Source organism: Hyla sarda, assembly GCF_029499605.1.
Source record: "Hyla sarda isolate aHylSar1 chromosome 2 unlocalized genomic scaffold, aHylSar1.hap1 SUPER_2_unloc_6, whole genome shotgun sequence".
Taxonomy (NCBI): Eukaryota; Metazoa; Chordata; class Amphibia; order Anura; family Hylidae; genus Hyla; species Hyla sarda.
The window spans coordinates 480,986-502,729 of NW_026607613.1; the positions used below are offsets into that span (position 1 = coordinate 480,986).

The 21,744-nt window shown below is 44.6% G+C and overlaps 1 long non-coding RNA gene across 1 annotated transcript; it reads right to left on the reverse strand.

The window, feature by feature from the left end:
- Positions 1-17,569: 17,569 nt before the first annotated feature.
- LOC130298390 (uncharacterized) lies at positions 17,570-19,556 on the reverse strand. The gene is made up of 4 exons (XR_008849776.1): positions 19,346-19,556; positions 18,247-18,313; positions 17,980-18,144; positions 17,570-17,877 (listed from the first exon to the last, which is right to left on the reverse strand). It is a non-coding gene; the product is annotated as an uncharacterized LOC130298390 (long non-coding RNA).
- Positions 19,557-21,744: the final 2,188 nt, after the last annotated feature.

Here is a 21,744-nt window from a genome sequence, read left to right on the forward strand (position 1 = left end):
CTAGGGGAGTGGTAGTTATGTTAAAGAATTCCTTCTCATTCACCCCTACAAATGCCTATAGCGACCCTGAAGGTAGATTTCTCATTCTTGAGGGGGATTACCAGGACAGGAAAATGTGTATTGTAAATTCTTATGCCCCTAATGAAGATCCCCTTGCCTTTTTTGTATCATTGGCGACCAGGCTGCAGTCTCTCACATATGATTATTTTAATTTGAAGTGGGGACTTCAACATGGTCTTCAATGGCGTACTGGACAGGTCTAATACCTCATCTTTTCGACGTACAGGAGCTCAGCAGAGGAGGTTGACCCGCACCTTTGCTGACCTTGAATTGATTGACACCTGGAGGGTGCATAATTTGCAACAAAGAGGTTACACGTATTATTCCCCTTCCCATGGCCTATACACGCGCATTGACTGGATTCTAACCAACTCTTCCACTCTCGCCCACCTTCTGTATGCACGTCATATAAACTGTGTCTGGTCGGACCATGATCTGGTCTTATCTGAATTTTTACATAGTTACATAGTACGGTCGAAAAAAGACATATGTCCATCAAGTTCAACCAGGGAATTAAGGGGTAGGGATGTGGCGCGATATTGGGGAAGGGATGAGATTTTATATTTCTTCATAAGCATTAATCTTATTTTGTTCCAGGAATGTATCTAATCCTGTTTTAAAGCTGTTAATTGTTCCTGCTGTGACCAGTTCCTGAGGTAGACCGTTCCATAAATTCACAGTCCTCACGGTAAAGAAGGCGTGTCGCCCCTTGAGACTAAACTTTTTCTTCTCCAGACGGAGGGAGTGCCCCCTCGTCCTTTGGGGGGTTTAACCTGGAACAGTTTTTCTCCATATTTTTTGTATGGGCCATTAATATACTTATATACGTTTATCATATCCCCCCTTAAACGTCTCTTCTCAAGACTAAACAATTGTAACTCCTTTAATCGCTCCTCATAGCTAAGATGTTCCATGCCCCATATTAGTTTAGTCGCACGTCTCTGCACCCTTTCCAACTCCGCAGTGTCCCTTTTATGGACAGGTGCCCAAAACTGAACAGCATATTCCAGGTGAGGCCGTACCAATGCTTTATAAAGGGGGAGTATTATGTCCCTGTCCCTTGAGTCCATGCCTCTTTTGATACATGACAATATCCTGCCGGCTTTGGAAGCAGCAGCCTGACATTGCATGCTATTCTGTAGTCTGTGATCTACAAGTACACCCAGATCCTTCTCTACCAGTGACTCTGCCAGTTTAATCCCCCCTAAGACATACGATGCATGCAGGTTATTAGTACCCAGATGCATAACTTTACATTTATCCACATTGAACCTCATTTGCCAAGTTGATGCCCAGACACTTAGTCTATCCAAGTCATCCTGTAACTTATGCACATCCTCTATAGACTGACCTGGCCAATGTCAGCTCCTTCTTCCATAGTATATACAGAACTAAAGAACCCATTCAGTAGCTCCGCCTTCTCTTGATCGCCCGTGACAACCTCCCCATTATCATTATTAAGGGGTCCTACATGCTCTGTCCTTGGTTTTTTTGTATTTATATATCTAAAAAAATATTTAGGATTAGTTTTGCTTTCTTCGGCCACCTGTCTCTCATTTTGAATTTTTGCTGTTTTTATTACATTTTTACAGATTTTATTAAGCTCCTTGTACTGTTTAAATGTTATAGCTGACCCATCAGATTTGTATTTTTTGAAGGCTATTTTTTTGTTGTTTATTGCTCTTTTAACATCATGTGTCAGCCATGTAGGATTTAGTTTTAATCGTTTATATTTGTTCCCCTTTGGTATATATTTAGCTGTATAGTTATTTAGAGTTGATTTAAAGATGTCCCATTTACCTTCTGTATCAGTATTTGACAACACCTCCCCCCAGTCTATGTCCTGTAGTGCAGCCCTCAGCCCAGGGAAGTTTGCCTTTTTAAAGTTATATGTTTTTGCCTTCCCCGCCTGTCTTTGTTTTCTACATTTTAAGTGAAAAGTAACTATATTGTGGTCGCTATTACCAAGGTTTTCCCGCACAGTTACATTACCAACCAGCCAGGGGCGGACACAGACAGCAGAGGGCCCCTGTGCAAAGAATGTGCCTGCCCCCCCCCCCAGCACTGTGCCCCCTCATGTACCTAGACCCCACCGGAGTGCCTCCACTTATCCCGCCCGTGTAGTGTCGCCACTTGCCTTGTCCACCACAGGTGGATGGAACGGCTCCTGAGGTGGGCTCCGGGTGGCCCCTGTCCCTCTCAGTGTGCGGACCAGGCCCCATGAGTACTCCCCCGGGTCAGCCTGACTCGTATCTAGCTGGGAGGCAGAGGGCAGTGCTCCCCTTTACACTCGCACCCCTTGACTTAGCACGACACCCCTTGGCACCCCCTGGTTCCTTGGCTCCTTAGTAATAGAAGTGACTTACAGGCAGGGCCAGACTGGGACGAAAAATAGGCCCAGGCATTTTAAAATAAACAGCCCATTTTTATAGTGGGGGTCTGACTCATGGGACCCCCACCAATCACCTTTGTTCAAGTGGCTCCCCAGATGTTGGAAATCTGCAACTCCCATCATGTCTGAAGTGACTACAGCTGATGGGACAGTCAGGAGACTACACAATGATATCAGTGACTACAGCTCTGATGGGACAGTTAGGAGAATACACAATGATATCACTGACCTGAGTGACGTCTTCTCTGTTGTCTTTACTTTTCTTCTTCATCTGGTCCAGACACCGGGATTTCTTCCATCTTCTCTGCAGAGTCTGACACCTGGACATCATTGGTTCCTTAATTTGTCAGTAGATCCTCATCCTCTGTATGATGACAATAATCATTATAACCTTGCCAAATACTGTACCCATGAATATAATACTGCCAACCACTGTACCCCCTGAATACTGCCAACCACTGTACCCCTGAATATAATACTGCCAACCACTGTACTCCATTAATATAATACTGCCAATCACTGTACTCCATTAATACTGCCAACCACTGTACCAACCACTGAATCATCCCATACACACCACGCACTCCATCCTCAGTCTCATCACCCCATATACCCCACGCATCCCATCCTCAGTCTCCTCATCACCCCATACACCCCATCCTCAGTCTCCTCATCACCCCATGCACTCCATCCTCAGTCTCCTCATCACCCCATGCACTCCATCCTCAGTCTCCTCATCACCCCATACACCCCATGCACTCCATCCTCAGTCTCCTCATCACCCCATGCACTCCATCCTCAGTCTCCTCAACACCCCCATACACCCAACGCACTGCATCCTCAGTCTCCTCATCACCCCATATACCTTAAGCACCTCATCATTATTACACAGCTGACACCCCCCCCCCCGGTCCTTCTCATCAGGGCTGCCGTCAGAAATTTTGGGGCCCCTTACACAGGTCAAGGCCCCCTTCAACCCCTCCCCGCCCCCAGGTAATTTTTAGATTGCATATACTTACCAATGTTGTGCCATAGCACAGAATTTGTTATTGGCGTTACCTTACTACAGGCTGTTGAAGCTTTCTGCACTAATGGAGCACAGATCAGACGAGCCGGAGGCAGATAGGTACCCTCCGCTGAGTTGATCGGGACACCACAATTTTGCTGTGGTCCTGATCAGCTCCTCTGGGCTATCTGGCAACCTATTTTCATACTTTTAGATGCTGCAATGAACTTTGATTGTGGCATCTAATGTGGTTAATGCTGGACATCACCCTGATTGGTGAACTCTGGCATTAGCCACATGTCCCAGCTCTAACCAACCGGTTATGAAGCATAGAACTGGAGGGGGGCAGGACGTACATTTACACCCTGCAACCTTAAGGAAATACACATATACAGCCTCATATGTGTACACAGCCTCTATATACTCATACACAGCGCCAATACACACATATAGTCATGGCCGTAAATGTTGGCACCCCTGAAATTTTTCTATAAAATTCTCACAGAAAAGGATTGCAGTAACACATGTTTTACTATACACATGTTTATTCCCTTTGTGTGTATTGGAACTAACCCCCCAAAAAGGGAGGAAAAAAGCAAATTGGACATAATGTCACACCAAACTCCAAAAATGGTCTGGACAAAATTATTGGCACCCTTTCAAAATTGTGGATAAATAAGATTGTTTCAAGCATGTGATGTTCCTTTAAACTCACCTGGGGCAAGTAACAGGTGTGGGCAATATCAAAATCACACCTGAAAGCAGATAAAAAGGAGAGAAGTTCACTTAGTCTTGGCATTGGGTGTCTGTGTGTGCCACACTAAGCATGGACAACAGAAAGAGGAGAAGAGAACTGTCTGAGGACTTGAGAACCAAAATTGTGGAAAAATATCAACAATTTCAAGGTTACAAGTCTATCTCCAGAGATCTAGATTTGCCTTTTGTCCACAGTGCGCAACATTATCAAGAAGTTTACAACCCATGGCACTGTAGATAATCTCCCCTGGCATGGATGGAAGAGAAAAATTAATTAAAGGTGTAAACGCAGGATAGTCCTGATGGTGGATAAGCAGCCCCAAACAAGTTCCAAAGATATTCAAGCTGTCCTGCAGGCTCAGGGAGCATCAGAGTCAGCACGGAACTATCAGTCGACATTTAAATGAAATGAAACGCTATGGAGGGGACCCAGGAGGACCACACTGCTGACACTGAGACATAAAAAAGCAAGACTACATTTTGCCAAAATGAACTTGATTAACCAAAATCCTTCTGGGAAAACGTCTTGTGGACAGATGAGACCAAGATAGAGCTTTTTGGTAAAGCCCATCATTCTACTGTTTATCGAAAACGGAATGAGGCCTACAAAGAAAAGAACACAGTACCTACAGTGAAATATGGTGGAGGGTCAATGATGTTTTGGGGTTGTTTTGCTGCCTCTGGCACTGGGGGCCTTGAATGTGTGCAAGACATCATGAAATCTGAGGATTACCAACGGATTTTGGGTCGCAATGTACAGCCCAGTGTCAGAAAGCTGGGTTTGCGTTCGAAATCTTGGGTCTTTCAGCAGGACAATGACCCCAAACATACGTCAAAAAGCCCCCAGAAATGGATGGCAACAAAGCGCTGGAGAGTTCTGAAGTGGCAGCAATGAGTCCAGATCTAAATCCCATTGATCACCTGTGGAGAGATCCTTAAATTACTGTTGGGAAAAGGCGCCTTCCAATAAGAGACCTGGAGCAGTTTGCAAAGGAAGAGTGGTCCAACACTCCGGCTAAGAGGTGTAAGAAGCTTATTGATGGTTATAGATAGCGACTTATTTCAGTTATTTTTTTCCAAAGGGTGTGCAACCAAATATTAAGTTAAGGGTGCCAATAATTTTGTCCAGACCATTTTTAGAGTTTGGTGACATTATGTCCAATTTGCTTTTTTTCCTCCCTTTTTTGGTTTAGTTCCAATACACACAAAGGGAATACACATGTGTATAGCAAAACATGTGTTACTGCAATCCTTTTCTGTGAGAAATACTTCTTTTTCTTGAAAAATTTCAGGGGGCCAACATTTACCCTTATGACTGTATATGGCACTGAATACATAATCTGAGACTTTAAAACCTCACTTTTAATACTTCTTCTAAAAACCATATATCAAAAAAGAAAGTGAATAGAACTGTATTTATACATATCTGCAGCTATTTCCGGCCACCATCTTAGTAGCCATATTAATACTTTCTGCCTGTTCACACCGACCATATATGCACACTTGCCTGAGTGAACATCCAATTTTCAACATCAATGTGTTAGTCTTATATACAATCATGTGTTCCATGTCCCTCGCAGGAATCCTTGTCAGTTATTTTATGTATTTGCATGTATTCAGAATTAGTAGTGTTAGTTTTGTAGTCATTATTAGTATATTATTGAGAGTTTTAGCGCACTCCAAAACATCAATGTATAAATCCTCTCTCTGGCAGACCACATTCTCAGTCTCTTACTGGATGCTATCAAATGAATGGCATTAACCCATACAGTGCATACAACATAACTGTTCTTAGGACATCTTCATATCTGCAGGTACTATTAGTTACCCAATGCCCACATTCTAAGATTAGTCACATGAAGTAAACAAACAATCCTCCACATTAGTGTGAAATAAAAGCTGTTATCCTGATTTTGCTTCCTAATTGGCTTTTCCTTTTTCTTTTAGACTCTATACGTTTCCGTCTGTCCTGTCATCAGGAATTGATGTGACAGTATTTACAGTCATAAATATGTGGCTTCGCGTGTATATGACACGACGATGATGGCGGCCATAACACATACACACACACTACCCCTATATACACACACACATGGCCATCATACACAGCTTCTATATGCACATACACTGCCGCTATATACACACATGCATCATAAATATATACACTGCCTCTATATACACACAGCCATCATACACACATACACAGCTGCTATATGCAAACACTGCCCCTTTATACACACATTGCCATCATACACATACACAGCTTCTATATGCATATACACTGCCACTATATAGACACACACTGCCATCATACACACATATCAGCCACTATACACAAACACTGCCACTATATACACACACTGCCATCATACACACATATACAGCCACTATACACAAACACTGACACTATATACACACACACTGCCATCATACACACATATACAGCCACTATACACAAACACTGACACTATATAGACACACACTGCCATCATACACACATATATAGCCACTATATACACATACACTGCCACTATGTAGACACACACTGCCATCATACACACATATACAGCCACTATACACAAACACTGACACTATATAGACACACACTGCCATCATACACACATATATAGCCACTATATACACATACACTGCCACTATATAGACACACACTGCCATCATACACACATATACAGCCACTATATACACATACACTGCCACTATATAGACACACACTGCCATCATACACACATATACAGCCACTATACACAAACACTGCCACTATATAGACACACACTGCCATCACACACACATATACAGCCACTATACACATACACTGCCACTATATAGACACACACTGCCATCATACACACATATATAGCCACTATATACACATACACTGCCACTATATAGACACACACTGCCATCATACACACATGTACAGCCACTATATACACATACACTGCCACTATATATACACACACTGCCATCATACACACATATACAGCCACTATATACACATACACTGCCACTATATATACACACACTGCCATCATACACACATGTACAGCCACTATATACACATACACTGCCACTATATATACACACACTGCCATCATACACACATATACAGCCACTATATACACATACACTGCCACTATATAGACACACACTGCCATCATACACACATGTACAGCCACTATATACACATACACTGCCACTATATATACACACACTGCCATCATACAGAATCCTGGAAGGGGTGGCTGAGTATTTAAACTAGGTGAGTGGGGGGAGGATAATAAAGAAAAGAAAGCAGACAGTGGGATGGATAGGTTAGAGAGGGGTCAGGACATAATGGCGGGTGGAGAGGAGTCCTGTGGGGGGAGGTTAAGAACAGTGGATAAGGAGATTCATGCGTTACAAACCAGCTGTAAAAATAAATGTAGCCCGAAAAATTGTAATCCCAATAATTCAAAAAATTCCATTAGCCCCAATAACTCAATAACTACAATAAGCCCCATTAACTCAAAAAATACCGTTAGCCCCAATAACTTAAATAACAACGTTAGACGCAATAACGCAAAAAATCCCATTAGCCCCAATAACTTAAATAATAACGTTAGACCCAATAACTCAAAAAATCCCATTAGCCCCAATAACTTAAATAGTACAATTAGCCCTTATAACTCAAAAAATGACATTAACCCCAATAACTCTGAAAATCCCATTAGTGAGACTATATGTGTAAAACTTAATGGAAGTGTAAAGTGTATGTTCACAAATGCCAGAAGCCTAGCAAATAAAATGGGGGAGCTTGAGGCCTTGATACTGGAGGAACATATTGATATAGTTGGGGTCACTGAGACATGGCTGGACTCCTCGCATGACTGGGCTGTCAATCTGCAGGGGTTTACATTGTTTCGCAAGGATAGAATGAACAGAAAAGGTGGTGGAGTCTGTCTGTATGTAAGAAGTGGTATGAAAGTCAGTGTGAACGATGCCATAGTGTGTGATGATTCTGAGGAGGTGGAATCACTGTGGATAGAATTACAAAAGGAGGGAAATACTGAAAAAATAATATTTGGTGTAATCTACAGACCCCCTAATATCACTGAAGAGATAGAAGGTCGGTTGCATAAACAAATAGAGAGGGCCGCCCGGGCAGGTACAGTGGTAATAATGGGAGATTTTAACTATCCAGATATAGATTAGGGCCGGGGGCTGGCTAAAACTACAAAGGGGAGAAAATTCCTAAATTTATTGCAGGATAATTTTATGGGCCAGTTTGTGGAGGACCCAACAAGAAGTGATGCCTTGTTGGATCTGATCATTTCCAACAATGCAGAGCTGGTTGGTAATGTAACTGTGCAGGAAAACCTTGGTAATAGCGACCACAATATAGTTACTTTTCACTTAAAATGTAGAAAACAAAGACAGACGGGGAAAGCAAAAACATATAACTTTAAAAAGGCAAACTTCCCTGGGTTGAGGGCTGCACTACAGGACATAGACTGGGGGGAGGTGTTCTCAAATACTGATACAGAAGGTAAATGGGACATCTTTAAATCAACTCTAAATAACTATACAGCTAAATATATACCAAAGGGGAACAAATATAAACGATTAAAACTAAATCCTACATGGCTGACAAATGAGGTTAAAAGAGCAATAAACAACAAAAAAAATAGCCTTCAAAAAATACAAATCTGATGGGTCAGCTATAACATTTAAACAGTACAAGGAGCTTAATAAAATCTGTAAAAATGTAATAAAAACAGCAAAAATTCAAAATGAGAGACAGGTGGCCGAAGAAAGCAAAACTAATCCTAAATATTTTTTTAGATATATAAATACAAAAAAACCAAGGACAGAGCATGTAGGACCCCTTAATAATGATAATGGGGAGGTTGTCACGGGCGATCAAGAGAAGGCGGAGCTACTGAATGGGTTCTTTAGTTCTGTATATACTATGGAAGAAGGAGCTGACATTGGCCAGGTCAGTGCTGGTAACACATCATATAATGTATTGAACTGGCTTAATGTAGAGATGGTACAAGGTAAGTTAAGTAAAGTAAATGTAAGCAAATCCCCAGGGCCGGATGGACTACACCCAAGAGTTCTTAGAGAGGTAAGTTCAGTAATATCTGTACCCTTGTTCATGATATTTAGAGATTCTCTGGTGTCTAGTATTGTGCCAAGGGACTGGCGCAAGGCTAATGTGGTACCAATCTTCAAGAAGGGCTCTAGGTCTTCGCCAGGCAATTATAGACCGGTAAGTCTAACGTGCATTGTGGGTAAATTGTTTGAAGAACTTATAAGGGATTACATACAGGAATACATAGGGGATAATAGTATTATAAGTGATAGCCAGCATGGGTTTACTAAGGATAGAAGTTGTCAAACCAATCTAATTTGCTTTTATGAAGAGGTGAGTAGAAGCCTTGACAGAGGAATGGCTGTGGATATAGTGTTTCTGGATTTTGCCAAAGCGTTTGATACTGTCCCTCACAGACATCTGACAGGTAAGTTAAGGTCCTTGGACTTGGAAACTTTAGTTTGCAACTGGATTGAACACTGGCTCATGGATCGTACCCAGAGAGTGGTGGTAAATGATTCGTACTCTGATTGGTCCCCGGTTATTAGTGGTGTACCCCAAGGTTCAGTACTGGGCCCGCTGTTGTTTAATTTATTTATCAATGATATAGAGGATGGTATTAACAGCTCTGTTTCTATCTTTGCAGATGACACCAAGCTTTGTAGCAGGGTACAGTCTATAGAGGATGTGCATAAGTTACAGGATGACTTGGATAGACTAAGTGTCTGGGCATCCACTTGGCAAATGAGGTTCAATGTGGATAAATGTAAAGTTATGCATCTGGGTACTAATAACCTGCATGCATCGTATGTCTTAGGGGGGATTAAACTGGCAGAGTCACTGGTAGAGAAGGATCTGGGTGTACTTGTAGATCACAGACTACAAAATAGCATGCAATGTCAGGCTGCTGCTTCCAAAGCCGGCAGGATATTGTCATGTATAAAAAGAGGCATGGACTCAAGGGACAGGGACATAATACTCCCCCTTTATAAAGCATTGGTACGGCCTCACCTGGAATATGCTGTTCAGTTTTGGTCGCCTGTTCATAAAAGGGACACTGCGGAGTTGGAAAGGGTGCAGAGACGCGCAACTAAACTAATATGGGGCATGGAACATCTTAGCTATGAGGAGCGATTAAAGGAGTTACAATTGTTTAGTCTTGAGAAGAGACGTTTAAGGGGGGATATGATAAAGGTATATAAGTATATTAATGGCCCATACAAAAAATATGGAGAAAAACTGTTCCAGGTTAAACCCCCCCAAAGGACGAGGGGGCACTCCCTCCGTCTGGAGAAGAAAAGGTTTAGTCTAAAGGGGCGGCACTCCTTCTTTACCGTGAGGACTGTGAATTTATGGAACGGTCTACCTCAGGAACTGGTCGCAGCAGGAACAATTAACAGCTTTAAAGCAGGGTTAGATACATTCCTGGAACAAAATAACATTAATGCTTATGCAGAATTATAAAACAACATCCCTTTCCCTTATCCCCTTACATCCTTCCCTTCAATCCCCTGGTTGGACTTGATGGACGTATGTCTTTTTTCAACCATACTAACTATGTAACTATGTAACTATATACACACATATCAGCCACTATACACAAACACTGCCACTATATAGACACACACTGCCATCATACACACATATACAGCCACTATACACAAACACTGACACTATATAGACACACACTGCCATCATACACACATATACAGCCACTATACACAAACACTGACACTATATAGACACACACATGGCCATCATACACACATATATAGCCACTATATACACATACACTGCCACTATATAGACACACACTGCCATCATACACACATATACAGCCACTATATACACATACACTGCCACTATATAGACACACACTGCCATCATACACACATATATAGCCACTATATACACATACACTGCCACTATATAGGCACACACTGCCTTCATACACAAATATACAGCCACTATACACATACCCTGCCACTATAGAGACACACACTGCCATCATACACACATATATAGCCACTATATGCACATACACTGCCACTATATAGACACACACTGCCATCATACACACATATACAGCCACTATATACACATACACTGCCACTATATAGACACACACTGCCTTCATACACACATATACAGCCACTATACACATACACTGCCACTATATAGACACACACTGCCATCACACATACATATATAGCCACTATATACACATACACTGCCACTATATAGACACACACTGCCATCATACACACATATACAGCCACTATATACACATACACTGCCACTATATAGACACACACTGCCATCATACACACATATACAGCCACTATATACACATACACTGCCACTATATATACACACACTGCCATCATACACACATATCAGCCACTATACACAAACACTGCCACTATATAGACACACACTGCCATCATACACACATATATAGCCACTATATACACATACACTGCCACTATATAGACACACACTGCCATCATACACACATATACAGCCACTATATACACATACACTGCCACTATATAGACACACACAGCCATCATACACACATATACAGCCACTATACACATACACTGCCACTATATATACACACACTGCCATCATACACACATATACAGCCACTATACACAAACACTGACACTATATAGACACACACTGCCATCATACACACATATATAGCCACTATATACACATACACTGCCACTATATAGACACACACAGCCATCATACACACATATACAGCCACTATATACACATAAACTGCCACTATATACACACACACTGCCATCATACACACATGTCAGCCACTATACACAAACACTGCCACTATATAGACACACACTGCCATCATACACACATATATAGCCACTATATACACATACACTGACACTATATAGACACACACTGCCATCATACACACATATACAGCCACTATATACACATACACTGCCACTATATAGACACACACTGCCATCATACACACATATACAGCCACTATATACACATACACTGCCACTATATATACACACACTGCCCCTTTATACACACATGGCCATCATACACAAACACAGCTTCTATATGCATATACACTGCCACTATATAGACACACACTGCCATCATACACACATGGCCATAAATAAATACACTGCCTCTATATACACACATGGCCATCATACACATACACAGCTTCTATATACACATACACAGCTTCTATATACACATACACAGCTTCTATAGACACATACACAGCTTCTATATACACATACACAGCTGCTTTATACACACACTGCCCCTTTATACACACACAGCCATCACACACACATACTCTGCCCCCATATACACACACACAGCCATCATACACTGCCCCCATACATACATACACACACACGCAGCCATCATACACTGCCCCCATACACACACACACACACACAGCCATCATACACTGCCCCCATACATACATACACACACACACACACAGCCATCATACACTGCCCCCATACACACACACACAGCCATCATACACTGCCCCCATACACACACACAGCCATCATACACTGCCCCCATACACACATGCACTGCCCCCATATATACATACACACATACACAGCCATCATACACTGCCCCCATACACACACACACACACAGCCATCATACACTGCCCCCATACACACATGCACTGCCCCCATACATACATACACACACACACAGCCATCATACACTGCCCCCATACACACACACACAGCCATCATACACTGCCCCCATACACACACACACACACAGCCATCATACACTGCCCCCATACACACACACACACAGCCATCATACACTGCCCCCATACACACATGCACTGCCCCCATACATACATACACACACACACAGCCATCATACACTGCCCCCATACACACACACACAGCCATCATACACTGCCCCCATACACACACACACACAGCCATCATACACTGCCCCCATACACACACACACACAGCCATCATACACTGCCCCCATACACACATGCACTGCCCCCATACATACATACACACACACACACAGCCATCATATACTGCCCCCATACACACACACACACACACAGCCATCATACACTGCCCCCATACACACATGCACTGCCCCCATACATACATACACACACAGCCATCATACACTGCCCCCATACACACACACACACACACACAGCCATCATACACTGCCCCCATACACACATGCACTGCACACACACACACACACACACACACACACATCATACACTGCCCCCATACAAGTAAGTACCTGTGTGCAGTGTAGTCTGCTGCTTCGCTCCTCTATTGCAGGCAGTGGGCAGGAAGAGGAGGGACACGTGAGCTGACGTCACTGGCCAGCTGCTACCAGCAGGCCCTGCTGGTAACTGAGAGCCGCGCACAGGCATGTCTCATACCAACTGCAGCCCCTGACATTATAAAGTGAAAGAGTTCTGCCCTCCGGACGGCGCTCCCTCTTGCTCCAGCCCCCGCTGGCCAGTCTGGGCAACAGACAGGGCAGGGCTGGAACATAAGAAAAAAGAATGTGATGTAGTCAGTCAGTGTATAGTGATGCCCCCCCCAGCTGTCAGTGAGTGACAGTCACTCACTGACTCGCAAGAAAGAGTGTTGGGGCCAGTAGGGCCTCCCTGAGGGTCCGGGCCCCTTACTGGGGTACCGGTTGTACCCCCCTGATGGCATCCCTGCCTGTCCGTCTCGCCCGGCCGGTTTAAAGGTAAAGGACTGCTGTCAGCGGCAGGTCCGGGACCTGTTGCTGCAGCATTTAGCATGAAGTACTGGCAGGGGGCCCTGCAGGGGCCCAGACTGTGAGGCCCAGGCTGTGACCTGGGCCACTAGGTGGGCCCCCTAACACGATGGGCCCCTGTGCAGCCGAACCGGCTGAACAAGTGATATGTCCGCCCCTGCAACCAGCTCTGCGTTGTTGGAAATGATCAGATCCAACAAGGCATCACTTCTTGTTGGGTCCTCCACAAACTGGCCCATAAAATTATCCTGCAATAAATGTAGGAATTGTCGCCCCTTTGTAGTTTTAGCCAACCCCGGACCCCAATCTATATCTGGATAGTTAAAATCTCCCATTATTACCACTGTACCTGCCCGGGCGGCCCTCTCTATTTGTTTATGAAGCCGAATTTCTATCTCTTCAGTGATATTAGGGGGTCTGTAGATTACCCCAAATATTATTTTTTCAGTATTTCCCTCCTTTTGTAATTCTACCCACAGTGATTCCACCTCCTCAAAATCATCACACACTATGGCATCGTTCACACTGACTTTCATACCACTTCTTACATACAGACAGACTCCACCACCTTTTCTGTTCATTCTATCCTTGCGTCGCCGCAGCCTCCGGACGAGTAAGTGGACGTCGGCGCCCGGTCCCCAACGTCGCCGCAGCCTCCGGACGGGTAAGTGGACGTCGGCGCCCGGTCCCCTTCGGTTCCCCATTCTGCCCCGCCTATTGTGGGTGGGCAGGACGGGGAAAACAAAAGTTAACCCCCCCGCCCTCGGTCTGCTATTGATGGCCACCTCTGACGATCAATAGCAGACCAATAGCAGGGATAGGAGAGGTGGCAACCCTGCCACCCCACTCCTATGCCTACAGGGGGATCGTGGGTGTCTTAGACAACCGCAATCCCCCTTCTATTCCGGGTCACCGGGTCACAATAGATCCGTATGACCCGGAATCAGCGCAAATCGCAAGTGTGAATTCACTTGCAATTTGCGCCGATCGCCGATGGGGGGGGTCTGATGACCCCCCTGGGCATTTGCGCAGGGTGCCTGCTGATTGATATCAGCAGTCACCCCGGCCCGGTCCCTGCCCAGCGCGCGGCGGAGACTGAAATTCCCTCGGGCGTATGGATACGCCCTGGGTCCTTAACCCCTTAAGGACCGAGCCCTTTTTCACCTTAAGGACAATAGACCCGTATGACCCGGAATCGGCGCAAATCGCAAGTGTGAATTCACTTGCGATTTGCGCCGATCGCCGATGGGGGGGATCTGATGACCCCCCTTGGCATTTGCGCGGGGTGCCTGCTGATTGATATCAGCAGTCACCCCGGCCCGGTCCCCGCCCGGCGCGCGGCGGGGACTGAAATTCCCACGGGCGTATGGATACGCCCTTGGTCCTTAAGTACCAGGACGTCAAAGCGTATCCATACGCCCTAGGTCCTTAAGTGGTTAAACACTAACCTTGAGGTTGGGGAAATTTGCCAGATTTGTAAATTATTTCTATTTAAAAATCTTAATCCTTCCAATACTTATCAGCCGCTGTATTCTACAGAGGAAGTTATTTTCTTTTTGGATTTCTTTCCAGTCTGACCACAGTGCTCTCTGCTGACACCTCTGTCCATGTCAGGAACTGTCCGGAGTAGGAGACGTTTACTATGGAGATTTGCTCCTACTCACAGAGAGCACTGTAGTCAGACCGAAAAGAACTATACAACTTCCTCTGTAGCATACGACAGCTGATAAGTACTGTAAGGATTAAGATTTTTAAGAAGTAATTTACAAATCTGTTTAACTTACTGGCACCAGTTGATTAAAAAAATAAATAAAAATGTTTTCCCCCGGAGTACCCCTTTAACTTAACACCTGTAAATTCTGCACTACGAATATCAGCAGCCACTGAAAAGAGAGAGGTCATCCAACAACTGAAGTCCCAAAAAATTTGCCACTAAATCCCTCAAGCAACCGTTCAGCCCCAGTCCAGAACCATCTGACCCGACCACAGGGACCAGTGTGGAGGAGAACAGGGTCCAGGCTGTAAAAGAGAAGAACACTGGAGCAGCCAGATACACTGACTCTAAGGCTGAGCCTCATACTTCTACCGAAGCTGCAGAGATATAGGGGAACTGTAAAAATGAAAGTACTACAACCCCCAGTGTGGTCCGTCTGTGCCCCCCTAAGGGTCAGGGTTGGAGGAGGCACAGGTTGAACAGACACACTACAATGGGAGTTGTAGTACTGTAGTTGTTAAAGAAAAAAAAGATGTTTTCATCAGGTTGCCCATAGCAACCAATCAGATTGCTTCTTTCATTCTTGAGAAGACCTCTGAAAAATAAAAGAAGTGATCTGATTGGTTGCTAAGAGCAACTGGACAACATTTCCTCTCCACAGGTACATTTCCCCGATTGTCTTCATATTTAGGACGAGAATCTACTGACAAAGTGAGTAGCCAACCATTTCTGGGCATAAAACTCTGTAAGAGACAGCAGTCTGGGGGCGTCTTTGGTGGACATGAAGGAAGGGGGGGGGGGGGGGTCCAGGGAAATTGAGATTTGACGTCTGCAGCGAGCGCTTCTCAATGAGCGACGGGTCTCATCCCAGGTATTGCAGGGGGACCCCCCACAATCAGCTACTTATCCCATAACCCATGGATAGGGGATAAGTTCATTTTTGCCATAGTTCTCCTTTAATTGGCCAGAACACACCCAAAATCGGTCCCAGCCAAACATTGCTTCGTGTCCTGTCATTTCTCCCAGCTGTTCTTTTTCTACCTGCTTGTAAGGCATGCCTACACTCTCTAATTCCTTAAAGTGTTACTCCGCCCCTAGATATCTTATCCCCTACCTTAAGGATAGGACAAAAGATGACTGATCACTGGGACCCCCGTGATCTTCATGCAGCACCCGGCGTTCCAAATAATATATTTAGAACTCTGGGTTCTCGTGGTGCGGGTCGTGACCTCACGCCACATCCTTTCCATTTATGTCTATGGGAGGTGGTGTGATGTCACCAGAAGGTGTGGCATGATGTCACGAATCCCACCACAGGAACCAGTGAGCTAAACATACTATTAAGAATTTTGGTTGCTGCATGGAGATAGCTGGGGTCCCAGCAGCAGGATCCCATTGATCAGACATCTTATCCCCTATCCTTTACATAGGGGATAAGATATCTAGAGGCAGAGTACCCCTTTAAGGGACAGTTCATGTACCCAAAAGTTGATCCTTTGCAACCGTATGACCCCTAGCAAGTTCCCTGCATGAGTCCCATTCATCAGAAAAAGGCTTGTGCATGGAACTTGCTGGGTGTTCTACGTTTGCCTCATAAACTGCACCACCCAGCACCAGTTACCTCTCTCCGCACCGCATTATGCAGATCGTGCAGGAGAGCAGCTTTGGTCATCCATGTTTTGCTAACTCTATTTTCACACACAGAAATAAATAAATGAGTCGAACAAGTCAAAGAACAGTTTAAAAAAAGGGGAACTTTATTTATTATTTATTAAAATGTTTGTGTAGGGGATTTTTTGTAACCTCCCATCACTCACAAAGAGCGTACAGTAACTAATACTCAGGACAGGAAAAACCTCCAGAGGGGAGGAAACCTGTAGGGAATCCATGGCTACTGTATGGCCCTTCCTCTGGGCATACTAAAGGAGGTTACCTCTAGAATTTGGGCAAATGTTTCTGTGTATGTGCATGATTCCTAGGCCTGTGCCTTCATCCAACGTCTTGCTGTAGTTCCCGAAATGCTACTCCATGTCCTGGAAATAGTGCATCTAAGATAGGGGACAAAAAAGATAGATTATTTACATGTTTATCATAGAAATGCACATGGAACTGCACTAAAGACCTTTTGGACAAAACAATGTAACACTTACCAGTCACAGTCATGTGTATGACTTTGCATTCCCGCGTCCCTACACAGTGTCCAGCACCGGCCCCTCACTGATGAACAGGACCAGTGTTATTTCTGGGGCTATGCCTTCATCCAACGTCTTGCTGTAGGTCCGGAAATGCTACTCCATGTCCTGGAGATACTGCATCTAAGATAAGAAAAAAAAAAGATAAATTATTTACATGTTTATCATAGAAATACACATGGAACTGCACTAAAGATCTTTTGGACACAACAATGTAACACTTACCAGTCACAGTCATGTGTATGACTTTGCATTCCCGCGTCCCTACACAGTGTCCAGCACCGGCCCCTCACTGATGGAGAATGAACAGGAGCCGTGTTATTTCTGCTCAGTGCTGCTCTTTGGTGGACAATGGTTATGACATCACATGTGTGACACGCTGTTACCTCCTGGGAGTTCTATTTCAGTAGTGCTGCTCTCTGATTGGCTGAAAATCAAAAAAGCTTTCTAATACATTCTGTATGACTGTTATGTAAGGTTTTTGACAATTTTTATTAAAATGGCGCCACTCCCTGTGGGTGCGTTATATTTGTTTCTCCTAACCAGATATTCTTTATAAGTAATATCATTTGGTGGCCCCAAAAGCCTGGGCCCATAGGTTTCTTACATAGATCAATGCTACTCCGGTAGGCTCAATGAGCAGCGCTGGCCGCCGGGACGTCTGACGAGTGATGTCCCTGACGTTGCAGTCTGGAGCGAAGGATGTCACTAGTCAGACGTCCCAGCAGCCATTGATTTAAAGTGGTCGTGGCTCCTGCTGCCAGTTCAAGATCAGACACCATGGCCCTAGATTGACATACTGCAACACCGATCCCCTGTGGCTGCCCACCTGTTGCAAAACTACAACTCTCAGCCTTCGGCTGTCAGGGCATGCTGGGAGCAGGGGCGGATCCAGAGTCGCGTCTCGGGAGGGGCGCTATTAGAGTATTTTGTGTTGGCGGACAAAAGATTACGGAACTTACAATATTATTAAATGTATCATACAGTCCTAACCTTGTTTAAGACTCTTAGACCGTGCTCATATGTCAGAATAATAATCAAATATACCAATTGCCACAGAATGGGAAAGTGCTAAGGCTCTATAGTGAGGAGAATACGCAGTGATATCAGTGACTACAGGTGACGTCTTATCATTGTGTATTCTCCTCATTATAGAGAAAACGTCACCTGTAATCACTGATATCATTGTGTATTCTCCTCACTATAGAGATCAGTGATTACAGGTGACGTCTTCTCTATAGTGAGGAGAATACACAATGATATCAGTGATTACAGGTGACGTCTTCTCTATAGTCTTTCCTTATCTAATTCAGATGGTACATACCGCCAGGATTTGTTCCAGCTAAATCTTCTCTCTGCAGAACTTGATGCCCAGACGTCTCCTCACTATGCCAATGCATTCTGATCCTCTATATGAAAACAATAATTATTATAATACTGCCAAACACTGTATTCTTTGAATATAATACTGGCACACACCCTCCTAATATAATTCTGACATACTGTACCCCCTGAATATACAACACACTGTACCCTCTGAATATAATACCACCATACACTGTACCCTCTGAATATAATACTACCACACACTGTGCCCTCTAAATGTAATACTACCAAACACTGCACCCTCTGAATATAATACTATCACACGCTGCACCCTCTAAATATAATACTATCACACCCTGTACCCACTGAATATAATACTAACACACACTGTGCCCTCTAAATCTAATACTACCACACAGTGCATTCTCTGAATATAACTTGCTGTGCTGTAACTACCCTCTGAGTAAAATACCGTAATGTATTGTGGCCCCTAAAAAACGTACCACCCCAGAAATTCCTCACAATATACACTATACTTCTGAAAGGCAAAACACTCTGTGCCTTCACATATAGTAATAATGCCCCATCTTGTGCCCCTACATATAATATGACCCGTCCTGTTCCCCCACATAATAATGCCCTCTGTGCTGTGCCCCTCACATAGAATGCTCCTATCATGTGCCCCACACATTTAATGCCCCCTGTGCTGTGCCCTTCACATATAATGCCCCCATTCTTTGCCCCTCACATATAATGCATCCATCATGCGCCCCTCATATATAAAGCCCCCATCATGCGTCCCGCACATATAATGCCCTTATCATGCGCCCCTCACATATAATGCCCCCTGTGCTGTGCCCTTCACATATAAAGCCCCATGTCCTGTCCACTCAGGGGGCATTATATGTGAGGGGCACAGCACAGGGGGCAATATATGTGAGGGGAACAGCACAGGGGGCAATATATGTGAGGGGAACAGCACAGGGGGCAATATATGTGAGGGGCACAGCACAGGGGGCATTATAAGTGTGGGGTACATAACAGGGGGCATTATATCATATAATGCCCCCCTGTGCTGTGCCCCACACATATAATGCCCCCTGTGCTGTGCCCCACACATATAATTTATATGTGTGGCACAGCACAGGGGGCATTATATGTGAGGGGCACAGCACAGGGGGCATTATATGTGAGGGGCACAGCACAGCGGGCATTATATGTGAGGGGCACAGCACAGGGGGCATTATATCATATAATGCCCCCCTGTGCTGTGCCCCACACATATAATGCCCCCTCTGCTGTGTGCCCCACACATATAATTTATATGTGTGGCACGGCACAGGGGGCATTAGGTGAGGGGCACAGCACAGGGGGCATTATATGATATAATGCCCCCCTGTCCTGTGCCCCTCACATATAATTCCCCCTGTGCTGTGCCCCTCACATAAAATGTCCCTTGTGTTGTGCCCCTCACATAATGCCCCCTGTGCCACACATATAAATTATATGTGTGGGGCACACAGCACAGGAGGCATTATATGTGAAGGGCACAGGACAGGGGGCATTATGTGAGGGGCACAGCACAGGGGGCATTATATGTGAAGGGCACAGGACAGGGGGCCCCCCTGTCATGTGCTCTTCACATATAATGCCCCCTGTGCTTTGCCCTGCAGACCAGGGACGTGCACAGACATTTTGAAGAGCAGGGGCTCAAGTAAAAAAGAGGGCACTTTTCATAATTTAAAAAACGGCTGCCAGACTTAATGGGCAGATGTGCTGCGGCCCAGGGACACAGTGGACTCCCGCCAGGCTTTCTCGACATTCTTAGCCCCCATAAAAGTTGGTGTTTTTTAAAATCGAGTCAAGAACAGTTTCTATGAAGGTCTGCCATGTGTATATACACTTTGGCTGTGCTGTCATTCTTATTTACAGAAAAGATATGACAGCTGCCCTATAATATACTGTATTATAGAGGAGATTTATCAAACCTGTGCAGAGAAAGAGCGGTGCAGTCGCCCATAGCAACCAATCAGATCATTTTGCGGAAGGATTTTCCTCTGCAAAGGTTTTAATAAATCTCCCCCTATATGGCCCCACCTGAGCTCTATATGACAGAACCCAGCACCCATCACCAATCACCCAGCACCCATCCCCAATCACCCAGCACCAATCACCCAGCACCCATCCCCAATCACCTAGCACCAATCACCCAGCACCCATCACCAATCACCCAACACCAATCACCCAGCACCCATCACCCATCCCCAATCACCTAGCACCAATCACCCAGCACCCATCACACATCCCCAATCACCCAGCACCAATCACCAATAACCCAGCACCCATCACCCATCCCTAATCATCTAGCACCAATCACCCAGCACCCATCCCCAATCA